This window comes from Mobula birostris, unplaced genomic scaffold, assembly GCF_030028105.1.
Source record: "Mobula birostris isolate sMobBir1 unplaced genomic scaffold, sMobBir1.hap1 scaffold_692, whole genome shotgun sequence".
NCBI lineage: Eukaryota > Metazoa > Chordata > Chondrichthyes > Myliobatiformes > Myliobatidae > Mobula > Mobula birostris.
The window spans coordinates 204014-217486 of NW_027278411.1; the positions used below are offsets into that span (position 1 = coordinate 204014).

The 13473-nt window shown below is 54.1% G+C and overlaps 2 pseudogenes; both read right to left on the bottom strand.

Annotated features, from left to right (window-relative positions):
• Positions 1-977: 977 nt before the first annotated feature.
• On the bottom strand, positions 978-5923 carry LOC140193676 (uncharacterized; annotated as a pseudogene).
• A 2901-nt stretch (positions 5924-8824) lies between these two features.
• LOC140193677 (uncharacterized) lies at positions 8825-13130 on the bottom strand (annotated as a pseudogene).
• Between the last annotated feature and the right edge of the window lie 343 nt (positions 13131-13473).

The window sequence follows — 13473 nt, forward strand, 5'->3', positions numbered from 1 at the left end:
GATGGAGTGTTGGTGTAGGTTGTTGTGGTGGGGTGTGATGGAGTGTTGGTGTAGGGTGTTGGGGAGGGGTGTGATGTAGTTCTGGTGTAGGGTGTTGGGGAGGATTGTGATGGAGTGTTGGTGTAGGGGGTTGTGGAGGAGTGTGATGGAGTGTTGGTGTATGGTGTTGGGGAGGAGTGTGATGCAGTGCTTTTGTAGTGTGTTGGGGAGGAGTGTGATGGAGTGTTGGTGTAGGTGTTAGGGAGGAGTGTGATGGAGTGTTGGTGTAGGGTGGTGGGGAGGAGTGTGATGGAGTGTTGATGTAGGTGGTTGGGGAGGAGTGTGATGGAGTATTGCTGTAGGGTGCTAGGGAGGAGCTTGATGGAGTGTTGTAGGATGTTGCGGAGTAGTGTGATGGAGTGTTGGGGCGAAGTGTGATGGAGTGTTGATGTAGGGTGTTGGGGAGGAGTTCGATGGAGTGTTGGGGAGGACTGTGATGGAGAGTTGGGGAGGAGTGAGATGGAATGTTGGTATAAGATGTTAGGGAGGAGTGTGATGGAGTGTTTGGGAGGAGTGTGAAGCAGTCTTGGTGTGGGTTGTTGGGTAGTAGTGTGATGGAGTGTTGGTGTAGGTTGTTGGGGAGGAGTGTGAAGCAGTTTTGGTGTAGGGTGTTGGGGAGGAGTGTGATGGAGTGTTGGTGTAGGCGGTTGTGGAGGAGTGTGATGGAGTGTTGGTGTAGGGTTTTGGGGAGGAGTGTGATGGAGTGTGGGTGTAGTGTGTTGGGGAGGAGTGTGATGGTGTGTTGGTGTAGCGTGTTGGGGAGGAGTGTGATGGAGTGTTGGTGTAGGTTGTTGTGGTGGGGTGTGATGGAGTGTTGGTGTAGGGGTTTGGGGAGGAGTGTGACGGAGTGTTGATGTAGGGGGTTGGGGAGGAGTGTGATGGAGTGTTGGTGTAGGGTGTTGTGGTGGGTTGTGATGTAGTTCTGGTGTAGGAGTTGGGGAGGAGTGTGATGGAGTGTTGGTGTATGGTGTTGTGGAGGAGTGTGATGGAGTGTTGGTGTAGGAGGTTGGGGAGGAGTGTGTTGCAGTGTTGGTGTAGGGTTTTGGGGAGGAGTGTGATGCAGTGTTGGTGTATGGTGCTGGGGAGGAGTGTGATGGAGTGTTGGTGTTGGGTGTTGGGGAGGGGTGTGATGGAGTGTTGGTGTAGGGTTTTGGGGAGGAGTGTGATGGAGTGTTGGTGTAGGGTGTTGTGGTGGGTTGTGATGTAGTTCTGGTGTAGGAGTTGGGGAGGAGTGTGATGGAGTGTTGGTGTAGGGGGTTGTGGAGGAGTGTGATGGAGTGTTGGTGTAGGGTTTTGGGGAGGAGTGTGATGGAGTGTTGGTGTAGGTGTTAGGGAGGAGTGTGATGGAGTGTTGGTGTAGGGTGTTGGGGAGGAACGTGATGGAGTGTTGGTGTAGGGGGTTGGGGAGGAGTCTGATGGAGTATTGCTGTAGGGTGCTAGGGAGGAGCTTGATGGAGTGTTGTAGGATGTTGCGGAGGAGTGTGATGGGGTGATGGGGCGAAGTGTGATGGAGTGTTGATGTAGGGTGTTGGGGAGGAGTTCGATGGAGTGTTGGGGAGGACTGTGATGGAGAGTTGGGGAGGAGTGAGATGGAGTGTTGGTATAAGATGTTAGGGAGGAGTGTGATGGAGTGTTTGGGAGGAGTGTGAAGCAGTCTTGGTGTGGGTTGTTGGGTAGTAGTGTGATGGAGTGTTGGTGTAGGTTGTTGGGGAGGAGTGTGATGGAGTGTTGGTGTAGTGGGTTGGGGAGAAGTGTGATGGACTGTTGGTGTAGGGTGTTGGGGAGGAGTGTGATGGTGTGTTGGTGTAGGCTGTTGGGGAGAAATGTGATGGAGTGTTGGTGTTGGGTGTTGGGGAGGGGTGTGATGGAGTGTTGGTGTAGTGTGTTGGGGAGGAGTGTGATGCAGTGTTGGTGTTGGGTGTTGGGGAGGGGTGTGATGGAGTGTTGGTGTAGGAGCTTGGGGAGGAGTGTGATGGAGTGTTGGTGTAGGGTGTTGTGGTGGGGTGTGATGGGCTGTTGGTGTAGGGGTTTGGGGAGGAGTGTGATGGAGTGTTGGTGTAGGGTGTTGGGGAGGAGTGTGATGGAGTGTTGGTGCAGGGGGTTGGGGAGGAGTGTGATGGAGTGTTGGTGTAGGGGTTTGGGGAGGAGTGCGATGGAGTGTTGGTGCAGGGTGTTGTGGTGGGTTGTGATGTAGTTCTGGTGTAGGAGTTGGGGAGGAGTGTGATGGAGTGTTGATGTAGGGGGTTGGGGAGGAGTGTGATGGAGTATTGGTGTAGGCGGTTTTGGAGGAGTGTGATGGAGTGTTGGTGTAGGGGGTTGGGGAGGAGTGTGATGGAGCGTTGGTGTCGAGTGTTGGGGAGGGGTGTGATGGAGTATTGATGTAGGGTGTTGGGGAGGAGTTCGATGGAGTGTTGGGGAGGACTGTGATGGAGATTTGGGGAGGAGTGAGATGGAGTGTTGGTATAAGATGTTAGGGAGGAGTATGATGGAGTGTTTGGGAGGAGTGTGAAGCAGTCTTGGTGTAGCGTGTTGCGGAGGAGTGTGATGGTGTGTTGGTGTAGGGTGTTGTGGTGGGGTGTGATGGAGTGTTGGTGTAGGGTTTTGGGGAGGAGTGTGATGGAGTGTTGGTGTAGGGTGTTGTGGTGGGGTGTGATGTAGTGCTGGTGTAGGGGGTTGGGGAGCAGTGTGATGGAGTGTTGATGTAGGGGGTTGGGGAGGAGTGTGATGGAGTATTGCTGTAGGGTGCTAGGGAGGAGCTTGATGGAGTGTTGTAGGATGTTGCGGAGGAGTGTGATGGGGTGTTGGGGCGAAGTGTGATGGAGTGTTGGTGTAGGGTGTTGGGGAGGAGTTTGATGGAGTGTTGGGGAGGACTGTGATGGAGAGTTGGGGAGGAGTGAGATGGAGTGTTGGTATAGGATGTTATGGAGGAGTGTGATGGAGTGTGAAGCATTTTTGGTGTAGCTTGTTGGGGAGGAGTGTGATGGAGTAGTGGTGTATGGTGTTGGGGAGGAGTGTGATGCAGTGTTGGTGTGGGTTGTTGGGGCGGAGTGTGATGGAGTGTTGGTGTAGGGGGTTGGGGAGGAGTGTGATGCAGTGTTGGTGCAGGGTGTTGGGGAGGAGTGTGATCGAGTATTGCTGTAGGGTGTTGGGGAGGAGTGTGATGGAGTGTTGGTGTAGGGTGTTGAGGAGGAGTGTGATGGAGTGTTGGTGTAGGGTGTTGGGGAGGAGTGCGATTGACTGTTGAGGAGGAGTGTGATGCAGTGTTGGTGTAGTGTGTTGGGGAGGAGTGTGATGGTGTGTTGGTGTAGGGTGTTGGGGAGGAGTGTGAAGTAGTGTTGGTGTTGGGTGTTGGGGAGGAGTGTGATGGAGTGTTGGTGTAGGAGGTTGGGGAGGAGTGTGATGGAGTGTTGGTGTATGGTGTTGTGGAGGATTGTGATGGAGTGTTGGTGTTGGGTGTTGGGGAGGAGTGTGAAGCAGTTTTGGTGTGGGTTGTTGGGGAGGAGTGTGATGGAGTGTTGGTGTATGGTGTTGGGGAGGGGTGTGATGGAGTGTTGGTGTAGGTGTTGGGGAGGGGTGTGATGGAGTGTTGGTGTAGGTGTTGGGGAGGAGTGTGATGGAGTGTTGGTGTAGGGTGTTGGGGAGGAGTGTGATGGAGTGTTGGTGTAGATTGTTCGGGAAGTGTATGATGGAGTGTTGGTGTAGGGTGTTCGGGAGGAATGTGATGGAGAGTTGCTGTAAGGTGTTGGGGAGGTGTGTGATGGAGTGTTGGCGTAGGGTGTTGGGGAGGAGTGTGATGGAGTGTTGGTGTAGGGTGTTCGGGAGGAGTGTGATGGAGAGTTGCTGTAAGGTGTTGGGGAGGAGTGTGATGGAGTGTTGGCGTAGGGTAATGTGGTGGAGTTTGTTGGAGTGATTTTGTACGGTGTTGGGGAGGAGTGTGATGGACTGTTGATGTAGGTGTTGGGGTGCTGTGTGATGGAGCGTTGGTGGAGGATGTTGGGAAGGAGTGTGATGGAGTGTTGGTGTAGGGTGTTGGGGAGGTGTGTGATGGAGTGTTGGTGTAGGGTGTTGTGGTGGAGTGTGATGGAGTGTTGGTGTAGGGTTTTGGGGAGGAGTGTGATGGAGTGTTGGTGTAGGGTGTTGTGGTGGGGTGTGATGGAGTGTTGGTGTAGGGGGTTGGGGAGGAGTGTGATGGAGTGTTGGTGTAGGGTTTTGGGGAGGAGTGTGATGGAGTGTTGGTGTTGGGTGTTGGGGAGGAGTGTGATGGAGTGTTGGTGTATGGTGTTGGGGAGGAGTGTGATGGAGTGTTGGTGTAGTGTGTTGGGGAGGAGTGTGATGGAGTGTTGGTGTAGGGTTTTGGGGAGGAGTGTGATGGTGTGTTGGTGTAGGGTGTTGGGGAGGAGTGTGATGGAGTGTTGGTGTAGGGTGTTGTGGTGGGGTGTGATGGAGTGTTGGTGTAGGGTTTTGGGGAGGAGTGTGATGGAGCGTTGGTGTAGGGTGTTGTGGTGGGGTGTGATGGAGTGTTGGTGTAGGGTTTTGGGGAGGAGTGTGATGGAGTGTTGGTGTAGGGTGTTGTGGTGGGTTGTGATGTAGTGCTGGTGTAGGAGTTGGGGAGGAGTGTGATGGAGTGTTGGTGTAGGAGTTGGGGAGGAGTGTGATGGAGTGTTGGTGTAGGTTGTTGGGGAGGGGTGTGATGGTGTGTTGGTGTAGGGTGTTGGGGAGGAGTGTGATGGAGTGTTGGTGTCTGGTGTTGGGGAGGAGTGTGATGGGGCGTTGGTGTAGGGTGCTGGGGAGGAGTGTGATGCAGTGTTGGTGTAGGGTTTTGGGGAGGAGTGTGATGGAGTGTTGGTGCAGGGTGTTGTGGAGGAGTGTGATGGAGTGTTGGTGTAGGGTGTTGGGGAGGAGTGTGATGGAGTGTTGGTGTAGGGTGTTGTGGTGGGTTGTGATGTAGTTCTGGTGTAGGAGTTGGGGAGGAGTGTGACAGAGTGTTGGTGTAGGGGTTTGGGGAGAAGTGTGATGGAGTATTGCTGTAGGGTGCTAGGGAGGAGCTTGATGGAGTGTTGTATGATGTTGTGGAGGAGTGTGATGGAGAGTTGGGGAGGAGTGTGATGGTGTGTTGGTGTAGGGTGTTGTGGTGGGGTGTGATGGAGTGTTGGTGCAGGGGGTTGGGGATGAGTGTGATGGAGTGTTGGTGTAGGGTGTTGGGGAGGAGTGTGATGGAGTGTTGGTGTAGTGTGTTGGGGAGGAGTGTGATGGAGTGTTGGTGTAGGATGTTGCGGAGGAGTGTGATGGAGTGTTGGTGTAGGGGGTTGGGGAGGAGTGTGATGGAGTGTTGGTGTAGTGTGTTGTGGAGGAGTGTGATGGAGTGTTGGTGTAGGGTTTTGTGGAGGAGTGTGACGGAGTGTTGGTGTAGGGGGTTGGGGAGGAGTGTGATGGAGTGTTGCTGTAGGGTGTTGGGGAGGAGTGTGATGGAGTGTTGGTGTAGGTGTTTGGGGAGGGGTGTGATGGAGTGTTGGTGTAGGGTTTTGGGGAGGAGTGTGATGGAGTGTTGGTGTAGGGTGTTGTGGTGGGTTGTGATGTAGTTCTGGTGTAGGAGTTGGGGAGGAGTGTGATGGAGTGTTGGTGTAGGGTGTTGTGGTGGAGTGTGATGGAGTGTTGGTGTAGGGTTTTGGGGAGGAGTGTGATGGAGTGTTGGTGCAGGGTGTTGTGGTGGGTTGTGATGTAGTTCTGGTGTAGGAGTTGGGGATGAGTGTGATGGAGTGTTGGTGTTGGGTGTTGTGGAGGAGTGTGATGGAGTGTTGGTGTAGGCGGTTGTGGAGGAGTGTGATGGAGTGTTGGTGTAGGCGGTTGTGGAGGAGTGTGATGGAGTGTTGGTGTAGGCGGTTGTGGAGGAGTGTGATGGAGTGTTGGTGTAGGGTGTTGGGGAGGAGTGTGATGGAGTGTTGGTGTAGGGTGTTGAGGAGGAGTGTGATGGAGTGTTGGTGTAGGTGTTGGGGAGGAGTGTGATGGTGTGTTGGTGTAGGGTGTTGGGGAGGAGTGTGATGGAGTGTTGGTGTAGGGTGTTGAGCAGGAGTGTGATGGAGTGTTGGTGTAGTGTGTTGGGGAGGAGTGTGATGGTGTGTTGGTGTAGGGTGTTGGGGAGGAGTGTGATGGAGTGTTGGTGTAGGGTGTTGTGGTGGGTTGTGATGTAGTTCTGGTGTAGGAGTTGGGGAGGAGTGTGATGGAGTGTTGGTGTAGGGTGTTGGGGAGGAGTGTGATGGAGTGTTGGTGTAGGGTGTTGGGGAGGAGTGTGATGGAGTGTTGGTGTAGGAGTTGGGGAGGAGTGTGATGGAGTGTTGGTGCAGGGTGTTGGGGAGGAGTGTGATGGAGTGTTGGTGTAGGGTGTTGGGGATGAGTGTGATGGAGTGTTGGTGTAGGGAGTTGGGGAGGAGTGTGATGGAGTGTTGGTGTAGGGGGTTGCGGAGGAGTGTGATGCAGTGTTGGTGTAGGGTGTTGTGGTGGGGTGTGATGGAGTGTTGGTGTAGTGTGTTGGGGAGGAGTGTGATGGAGTGTTGGTGTATGGGGTTGGGGAGGAGTGTGATGTAGTGTTGGTGGAGCGTGTTGGGGAGGATTGTGATGGAGTGTTGGTGTAGGGTTTTCGGAAGGAGTGTGATGGAGTGTTGGTCTAGGGGGTTGGGGAGGAGTGTGATGGAGTGTTGGTGTATGGTGTTGGGGATGAGTGTGATGGAGTGTTGCTGTAGGGTGTTGGGGAGGAGTGTGATGGAGTGTTGGTGTAGGGTTTTCGGGAGGAGTGTGATGGAGTGTTGGTCTAGGGTGTTCTGGTGGGGTGTGATGTAGTGTTGGTCCAGGGTGTTGTGGTGGAGTGTGATGGAGTGTTGGTGTAGGGTTTTGGGGAGGAGTGTGATGTAGTGTTGGTGTAGGGTGTTGGGGAGGAGTGTGATGGAGTGTTGGTGTAGGGTTTTGGGGAGGAGTGTGATGGAGTGTTGGTGTAGGGTTTTGGGGAGGAGTGTGATGGAGTGTTGGTGTAGGGTGTTGGGGAGGATTGTGATGGAGTGTTGGTGTAGGGTTTTGGGGAGGAGTGTGATGGAGTGTTGGTGTAGGGTGTTGTGGTGGGGTGTGATGCAGTGTTGGTGTAGGGTGTTGTGGAGGAGTGTGATGGAGTGTTGGTGTAGGGGGTTGGGGAGGAGTGTGATGGAGTGTTGGTGTAGGGTGTTGGGGAGGAGTGTGATGGAGTGTTGGTGTAGGTGTTGGGGAGGAGTGTGATGGAGTGTTGGTGTAGGGTGTTGTGGTGGGGTGTGATGTAGTGCTGGTGTAGGGTGTTGGGGAGGAGTGTGACGGAGTGTTGATGTAGGAGGTTGGGGAGGAGTGTGATGGAGTATTGCTGTAGGGTGCTAGGGAGGAGCTTGATGGAGTGTTGTAGGATGTTGCGGAGTAGTGTGATGGGGTGTTGGGGCGAAGTGTGATGGAGTGTTGGTGTAGGGTGTTGGGGAAGAGTATGATGGAGTGTTGGGGAGGACTGTGATGGAGAGTTGGGGAGGAGTGAGATGGAGTGTTGGTATAAGATGTTAGGGAGGAGTGTGATGGAGTGTTTGGGAGGAGTGTGATGGAGTGTTGGTGTAGGAGTTGGGGAGGAGTGTGATGGAGTATTGCTGTAGGGTGCCAGGGAGGAGCTTGATGGAGTGTTGTAGGATGTTGCGGAGGAGTGTGATGGGGTGTTGGGGCGAAGTGTGATGGAGTGTTGGTGTAGGGTGTTGGGGAGGAGTTCGATGGAGTGTTGGGGAGGACTGTGATGGAGAGTTGGGGAGGAGTGAGATGGAGTGTTGGTATAGGATGTTATGGAGGAGTGTGATGGAGTGTGAAGCATTTCTGGTGTAGCGTGTTGTGGAGGAGTGTGATGGAGTAGTGGTGTATGGTGTTGGGGAGGAGTGTGATGCAGTGTTGGTGTGGGTTGTTGGGGCGGAGTGTGATGGAGTGTTGGTGTAGGGGGTTGGGGAGGAGTGTGATGGAGTGTTGGTGTGGGTTGTTGGGGAGGAGTGTGATGGAGTGTTGGTGTAGGAGGTTGGGGAGGAGTGTGATGCAGTGTTGGTACAGGGTGTTGGGGAGGAGTGTGATCGTGTGTTGGTGTAGGGTGTTGGGGAGGAGTGTGATGGAGTGTTGGTGTAGGGTGTTGAGGAGGAGTGTGATGGAGTGTTGGTGTAGGGTGTTGGGGAGGAGTGCGATTGACTGTTGAGGAGGAGTGTGATGCAGTGTTGGTGTAGTGTGTTGGGGAGGAGTGTGATGGTGTGTTGGTGTAGGGTGTTGGGGAGGAGTCTGATGGAGTGTTGTTGTAGGTTGTTGTGGTGGGGTGTGATGGAGTGTTGGTGTAGGGTTTTGGGGAGAATTGTGATGGAGTGTTGGTGTAGGGTGTTGGGGAGGAGTGTGATGGAGTGTTGATGTAGGGTGTTGGGGAGGAGTGTGATGGAGTGTTGGTGTAGTGTGTTGGGGAGGAGTGCGATTGACTGTTGGGGAGGAGTGTGATGGAGTGTTGGTGTAGCGTGTTGCGGAGGAGTGTGATGGTGTGTTGGTGTAGGGTGTTGGGGAGAATTGTGATGGAGTGTTGGTGTAGGGTGTTGGGGAGGAGTGCGATTGACTGTTGGGGAGGAGTGTGATGCAGTGTTGGTGTAGGGTTTTGGGGAGGAGTGTGATGGAGTGTTGGTGTAGGGTGTTGTGGTGGAGTGTGATGGAGTGTTGGTGTAGGTGTTGGGGAGGGGTGTGATGGAGTGTTGGTGTAGGGTGTTGGGGAGGGGTGTGATGGAGTGTTGGTGTAGGGTGTTGTGGTGGAGTGTGATGGAGTGTTGGTGTAGGGTTTTGGGGAGGAGTGTGATGGGGTGTTGGTGTAGGGTGTTGGGGAGGAGTGTGATGGAGTGTTGGTGTAGGGTGTTGGGGAGGAGTGTGATGGAGTGTTGGTGTAGGTGTTCGGGAGGAGTGTGATGGAGTGTTGGTGTAGGGGGTTGGGGAGGAGTGTGATGGAGTGTTGGTGTAGGGTGTTGGGGAGGAGTGTGATGGAGTGTTGATGTAGGGGGTTGGGGAGGAGTGTGATGGAGTATTGCTGTAGTGTGTTAGGGAGGAGCTTGATGGAGTGTTGTAGGATGTTGGGGAGGAGTGTGATGGGGTGTTGGGGCGAAGTGTGATGGAGTGTTAGTGTTGGGTGTTGGGGAGGGGTGTGATGGGGTGTTGGTGTAGGGGTTTGGGGAGGAGTGTGATGGAGTGTTGGTGTAGGGGGTTGGGGAGGAGTGTGATGCAGTGTTGGTGTAGCGTGTTGGGGAGGAGTGTGATGGAGTGTCGGTGTAGGGGGTTGGGGAGGAGTGTGATGGAGTGTTGGTGTAGGGTTTTGGGGAGGAGTGTGATGTAGTGTTGGTGTAGGGTGTTGGGGAGGAGCGTGATGGAGTGTTGGTGTATGGTGTTGTGGAGGAGTGTGATGTAGTGCTGGTGTAGCGTGTTGGGGAGGAGTGTGATGGAGTGTTTGTGTAGGTGGTTGGGGAGGAGTGTGATCGTGTGTTGGTGTAGATTGTTCGGGAAGTGTATGATGGAGTGTTGGTGTCGGGTGTTCGGGAGGAATGTGATGGAGAGTTGTTGTAAGGTGTTGGGGAGGAGTGTGATGGAGTGTTGGCGTAGGGTAATGTGGTGGAGTTTGTTGGAGTGATTTTGTACGGTGTTGTGGAGGAGTGTGATGGACTGTTGATGTAGGTGTTGGGGTGGTGTGTGATGGTGTGTTGGTGTAGGTGTTGGGGAGGAGTGTGTTGGAGTGTTGGTGTTGGGTGTTGGGGAGGAGTGTGATGGAGTGTTGATGTAGGGGGTTGGGGAGGAGTGTGATGGAGTGTTGATGTAGGGTGTTGGGGAGGAGTGTGATGGAGTGTTGTAGGATGTTGCGGAGTAGTGTGATGGGGTGTTGGGGCGAAGTGTGATGGAGTGTTGGTGTAGGGTGTTGGGGAGGAGTTTGATGGAGTGTTGGGGAGGACTGTGATGGAGAGTTGGGGAGGAGTGAGATGGAGTGTTGGTATAGGATGTTAGGGAGGAGTGTGATGGAGTATGAAGCATTTTTGGTGTAGCGTGTTGTGGAGGAGTGTGATGGAGTAGTGGTGTATGGTGTTGGGGAGGAGTGTGATGCAGTGTTGGTGTGGGTTGTTGGGGCAGAGCGTGATGGAGTGTTGGTGTAGGTGTTTGGGGAGGGGTGTGATGGAGTGTTGGTGTATGGTGTTGGGGAGGAGTGTGATGCAGTGTTGGTGTAGGGTGTTGGGGAGGAGTGTGATGGAGTGTTGGTGTAGGAGGTTGGGGAGGAGTGTGATGCAGTGTTGGTGCAGGGTGTTGGGGAGGAGTGTGATGGAGTGTTGGTGTAGGGTGTTGGGGAGGAGTGTGATAGTGTGTTGGTGTAGGGTGTTGGGGAGGAGTGTGATGGAGTGTTGGTGTCTGGTGTTGGGGAGGAGTGTGATGGAGTGTTGGTGTAGGGTGTTGGGGAGGAGTGTGATGGAGTGTTGGTGTAGGGTGTCGGGGAGGAGTGCGATTGACTGTTGAGGAGGAGTGTGATGCAGTGTTGGTGTAGTGTGTTGGGGAGGAGCGTGATGGTGTGTTGGTGTAGGGTGTTGGGGAGGAGTGTGATGGAGTGTTGGTGTAGGTTGTTGTGGTGGGGTGTGATGGAGTGTTGGTGTAGGTGTTTGGGGAGGAGTGTGATGGAGTGTTGGTGTAGGGTTTTGGGGAGGAGTGTGATGGAGTGTTGGTGTAGGGGGTTGGGGAGGAGTGTGATGGAGTGTTGGTGTCGGGTTTTGGGGAGGAGTGTGATGGAGTGTTGGTGTAGGGGGTTGGGGAGGAGTGTGATGGAGTGTTGGTGTAGGGTGTTGGGGAGGAGTGTGATTCAGTGTTGGTGTAGGGTGTTGGGGAGGAGTGTGACGGAGTGTTGGTGTAGGGTTTTGGGGAGGAGTGTGATGCAGTGTTGGTGTAGGGTTTTGGGGAGGAGTGTGATGGAGTGTTGGTGTAGGGTGTTGGGGAGGAGTGTGATGGAGTGTTGGTGTAGGGTATTGGGGAGGAGTGTGACGGAGTGTTGGTGTAGGGTTTTGGGGAGGAGTGTGATGGAGTGTTGGTGTAGGGTGTTGGGGAGGAGTGTGATGGAGTGTTGGTGTAGGAGTTGGGGAGGGGTGTGATGGAGTGTTGGTGTAGGGGTTTGGGGAGAAGTGTGATGGAGTATTGCTGTAGGGTGCTAGGGAGGAGCTTGATGGAGTGTTGTATGATGTTGCGGAGGAGTGTGATGGGGTGATGGGGCGAAGTGTGATGGAATGTTGGTGTAGCGTGTTGCGGAGGAGTGTGATGGTGTGTTGGTGTAGGGTGTTGGGGAGAAGTGTGAGGGAGTGTTGGTGTAGGGTGTTGGGGAGGAGTGCGATTGACTGTTGGGGAGGAGTGTGATGGAGTGTTGCTGTAGGGTGTTGGGGAGGATTGTGATGGAGTGTTGGTGTAGGGGGTTGGGGAGGAGTGTGATGGAGTGTCGGTGTAGGGTGTTGTGGTGGGGTGTGATGTAGTGTTGGTGTAGGGTGTTGGGGAGGAGTGTGATGGAGTGTTGGTGTTGGTTGTTGTGGTGGGGTGTGATGGAGTGTTGGTGTAGGGTTTTGGGGAGGAGTGTGATGGAGTGTTGGTGTAGGGTGTTGTGGTGGGGTGTGATGTAGTGCTGGTGTAGGAGTTGGGGAGGAGTGTGATGGAGTGTTGATGTAGGGGGTTGGGGAGGAGTGTGATGGAGTATTGCTGTAGGGTGCTAGGGAGGAGCTTGATGGAGTGTTGTAGGATGTTGCGGAGGAGTGTGATGGGGTGATGGGGCGAAGTGTGATGGAGCGTTGGTGTAGCGTGTTGCGGAGGAGTGTGATGGTGTGTTGGTGTAGGTGTTGTGGTGGAGTGTGATGGAGTGTTGGTGTAGGGTGTTGGGGAGGAGTGTGATGGTGTGTTGGTGTAGGGTGTTGGGGAGAAGTGTGATGGAGTGTTGGTGTAGGGTGTTGGGGAGGAGTGCGATTGACTGTTGGGGAGGAGTGTGATGCAGTGTTGGTGTAGGGTGTTGGGGAGGAGTGTGGTGGTGTGTTGGTGTAGGTGTTGGGGAGGAGTGTGATGGAGTGTTGGTGTAGGGTGTTGTGGTGGAGTGTGATGGAGTGTTGGTGTAGGGTTTTGGGGAGGAGTGTGATGGAGTGTTGGTGTAGGGTGTTGTGGTGGGTTGTGATGTAGTGCTGGTGTAGGAGTTGGGGAGGAGTGTGATGGAGTGTTGGTGTAGGGTGTTGGGGAGGAGTGTGATGGAGTGTTGGTGTAGGGGGTTGGGGAGGAGTGTGATGGAGTGTTGGTCTGGGGTGTTGGGGAGGAGTGTGATGGAGTGTTGGTGTAGGGTGTGTGGTGGGTTGTGATGTAGTTCTGGTGTAGGAGTTGGGGAGGAGAGTGATGGAGTGTTGGTGTAGGGGTTTGGGGAGGAGTGTGATGGAGTGTTGGTGTAGGAGTTTGGGGAGGAGTGTGATGGTGTGTTGGTGTAGGGTGTTGGGGAGGAGTGTGATGGAATGTTGATGTAGGGGGTTGGGGAGGAGTGTGATGGTGTGTTGGTGTAGGGTGTTGGGGAGGAGTGTGATGGAGTGTTGGTGTAGGGTGTTGTGGTGGAGTGTGATGTAGTGTTGGTCTAGGGTGTTGGGGAGGAGTGTGATGGAGTGTTGGTGTAGGGTGTTGTGGTGGGTTGTGATGTAGTTCTGGTGTAGGAGTTGGGGAGGAGTGTGATGGAGTGTTGGTGTAGGGTGTTGGGGAGGAGTGTGATGGAGTGTTGGTGTAGGGTGTTGTGGAGGAGTGTGATGGGGTGTTGGGGAGGAGTGTGATGGAGTGTTGGTGTAGGGTGTTGTGGAGGAGTGTGATGGAGTGTTGATGTAGGGGGTTGGGGAGGAGTGTGATGGAGTGTTGGTGTAGGGTGTTGTGGTGGAGTGTGATGGAGTGTTGGTGTAGGGTGTTGGGGAGGAGTGTGATGGAGTGTTGGTGTAGGGTGTTGGGGTGGAGTGTGATGGAGTGTTGGTGTAGGAGTTTGGGGAGGAGTGTGATGGTGTGTTGGTGTAGGGTGTTGGGGAGGAGTGTGATGGAGTGTTGGTGTAGGGGGTTGGGGAGGAGTGTGATGGAGTGTTGGTGTTGAGTGTTGGGGAGGAGTGTGATGGAGTGTTGGTGTAGGGTGTTGTGGTGGGTTGTGATGTAGTGCTGGTGTAGGAGTTGGGGAGGAGTGTGATGGAGTGTTGGTGTAGGGGGTTGGGGAGGAGTGTGATAGTGTGTTGGTGTAGGGTGTTGGGGAGGAGTGTGATGGAGTGTTGGTGTCTGGTGTGGGGAGGAGTGTGATGGAGTGTTGGTGTAGGGTGTTGGGGAGGAGTGTGATGGAGTGTTGGTGTAGGGTGTCGGGGAGGAGTGCGATTG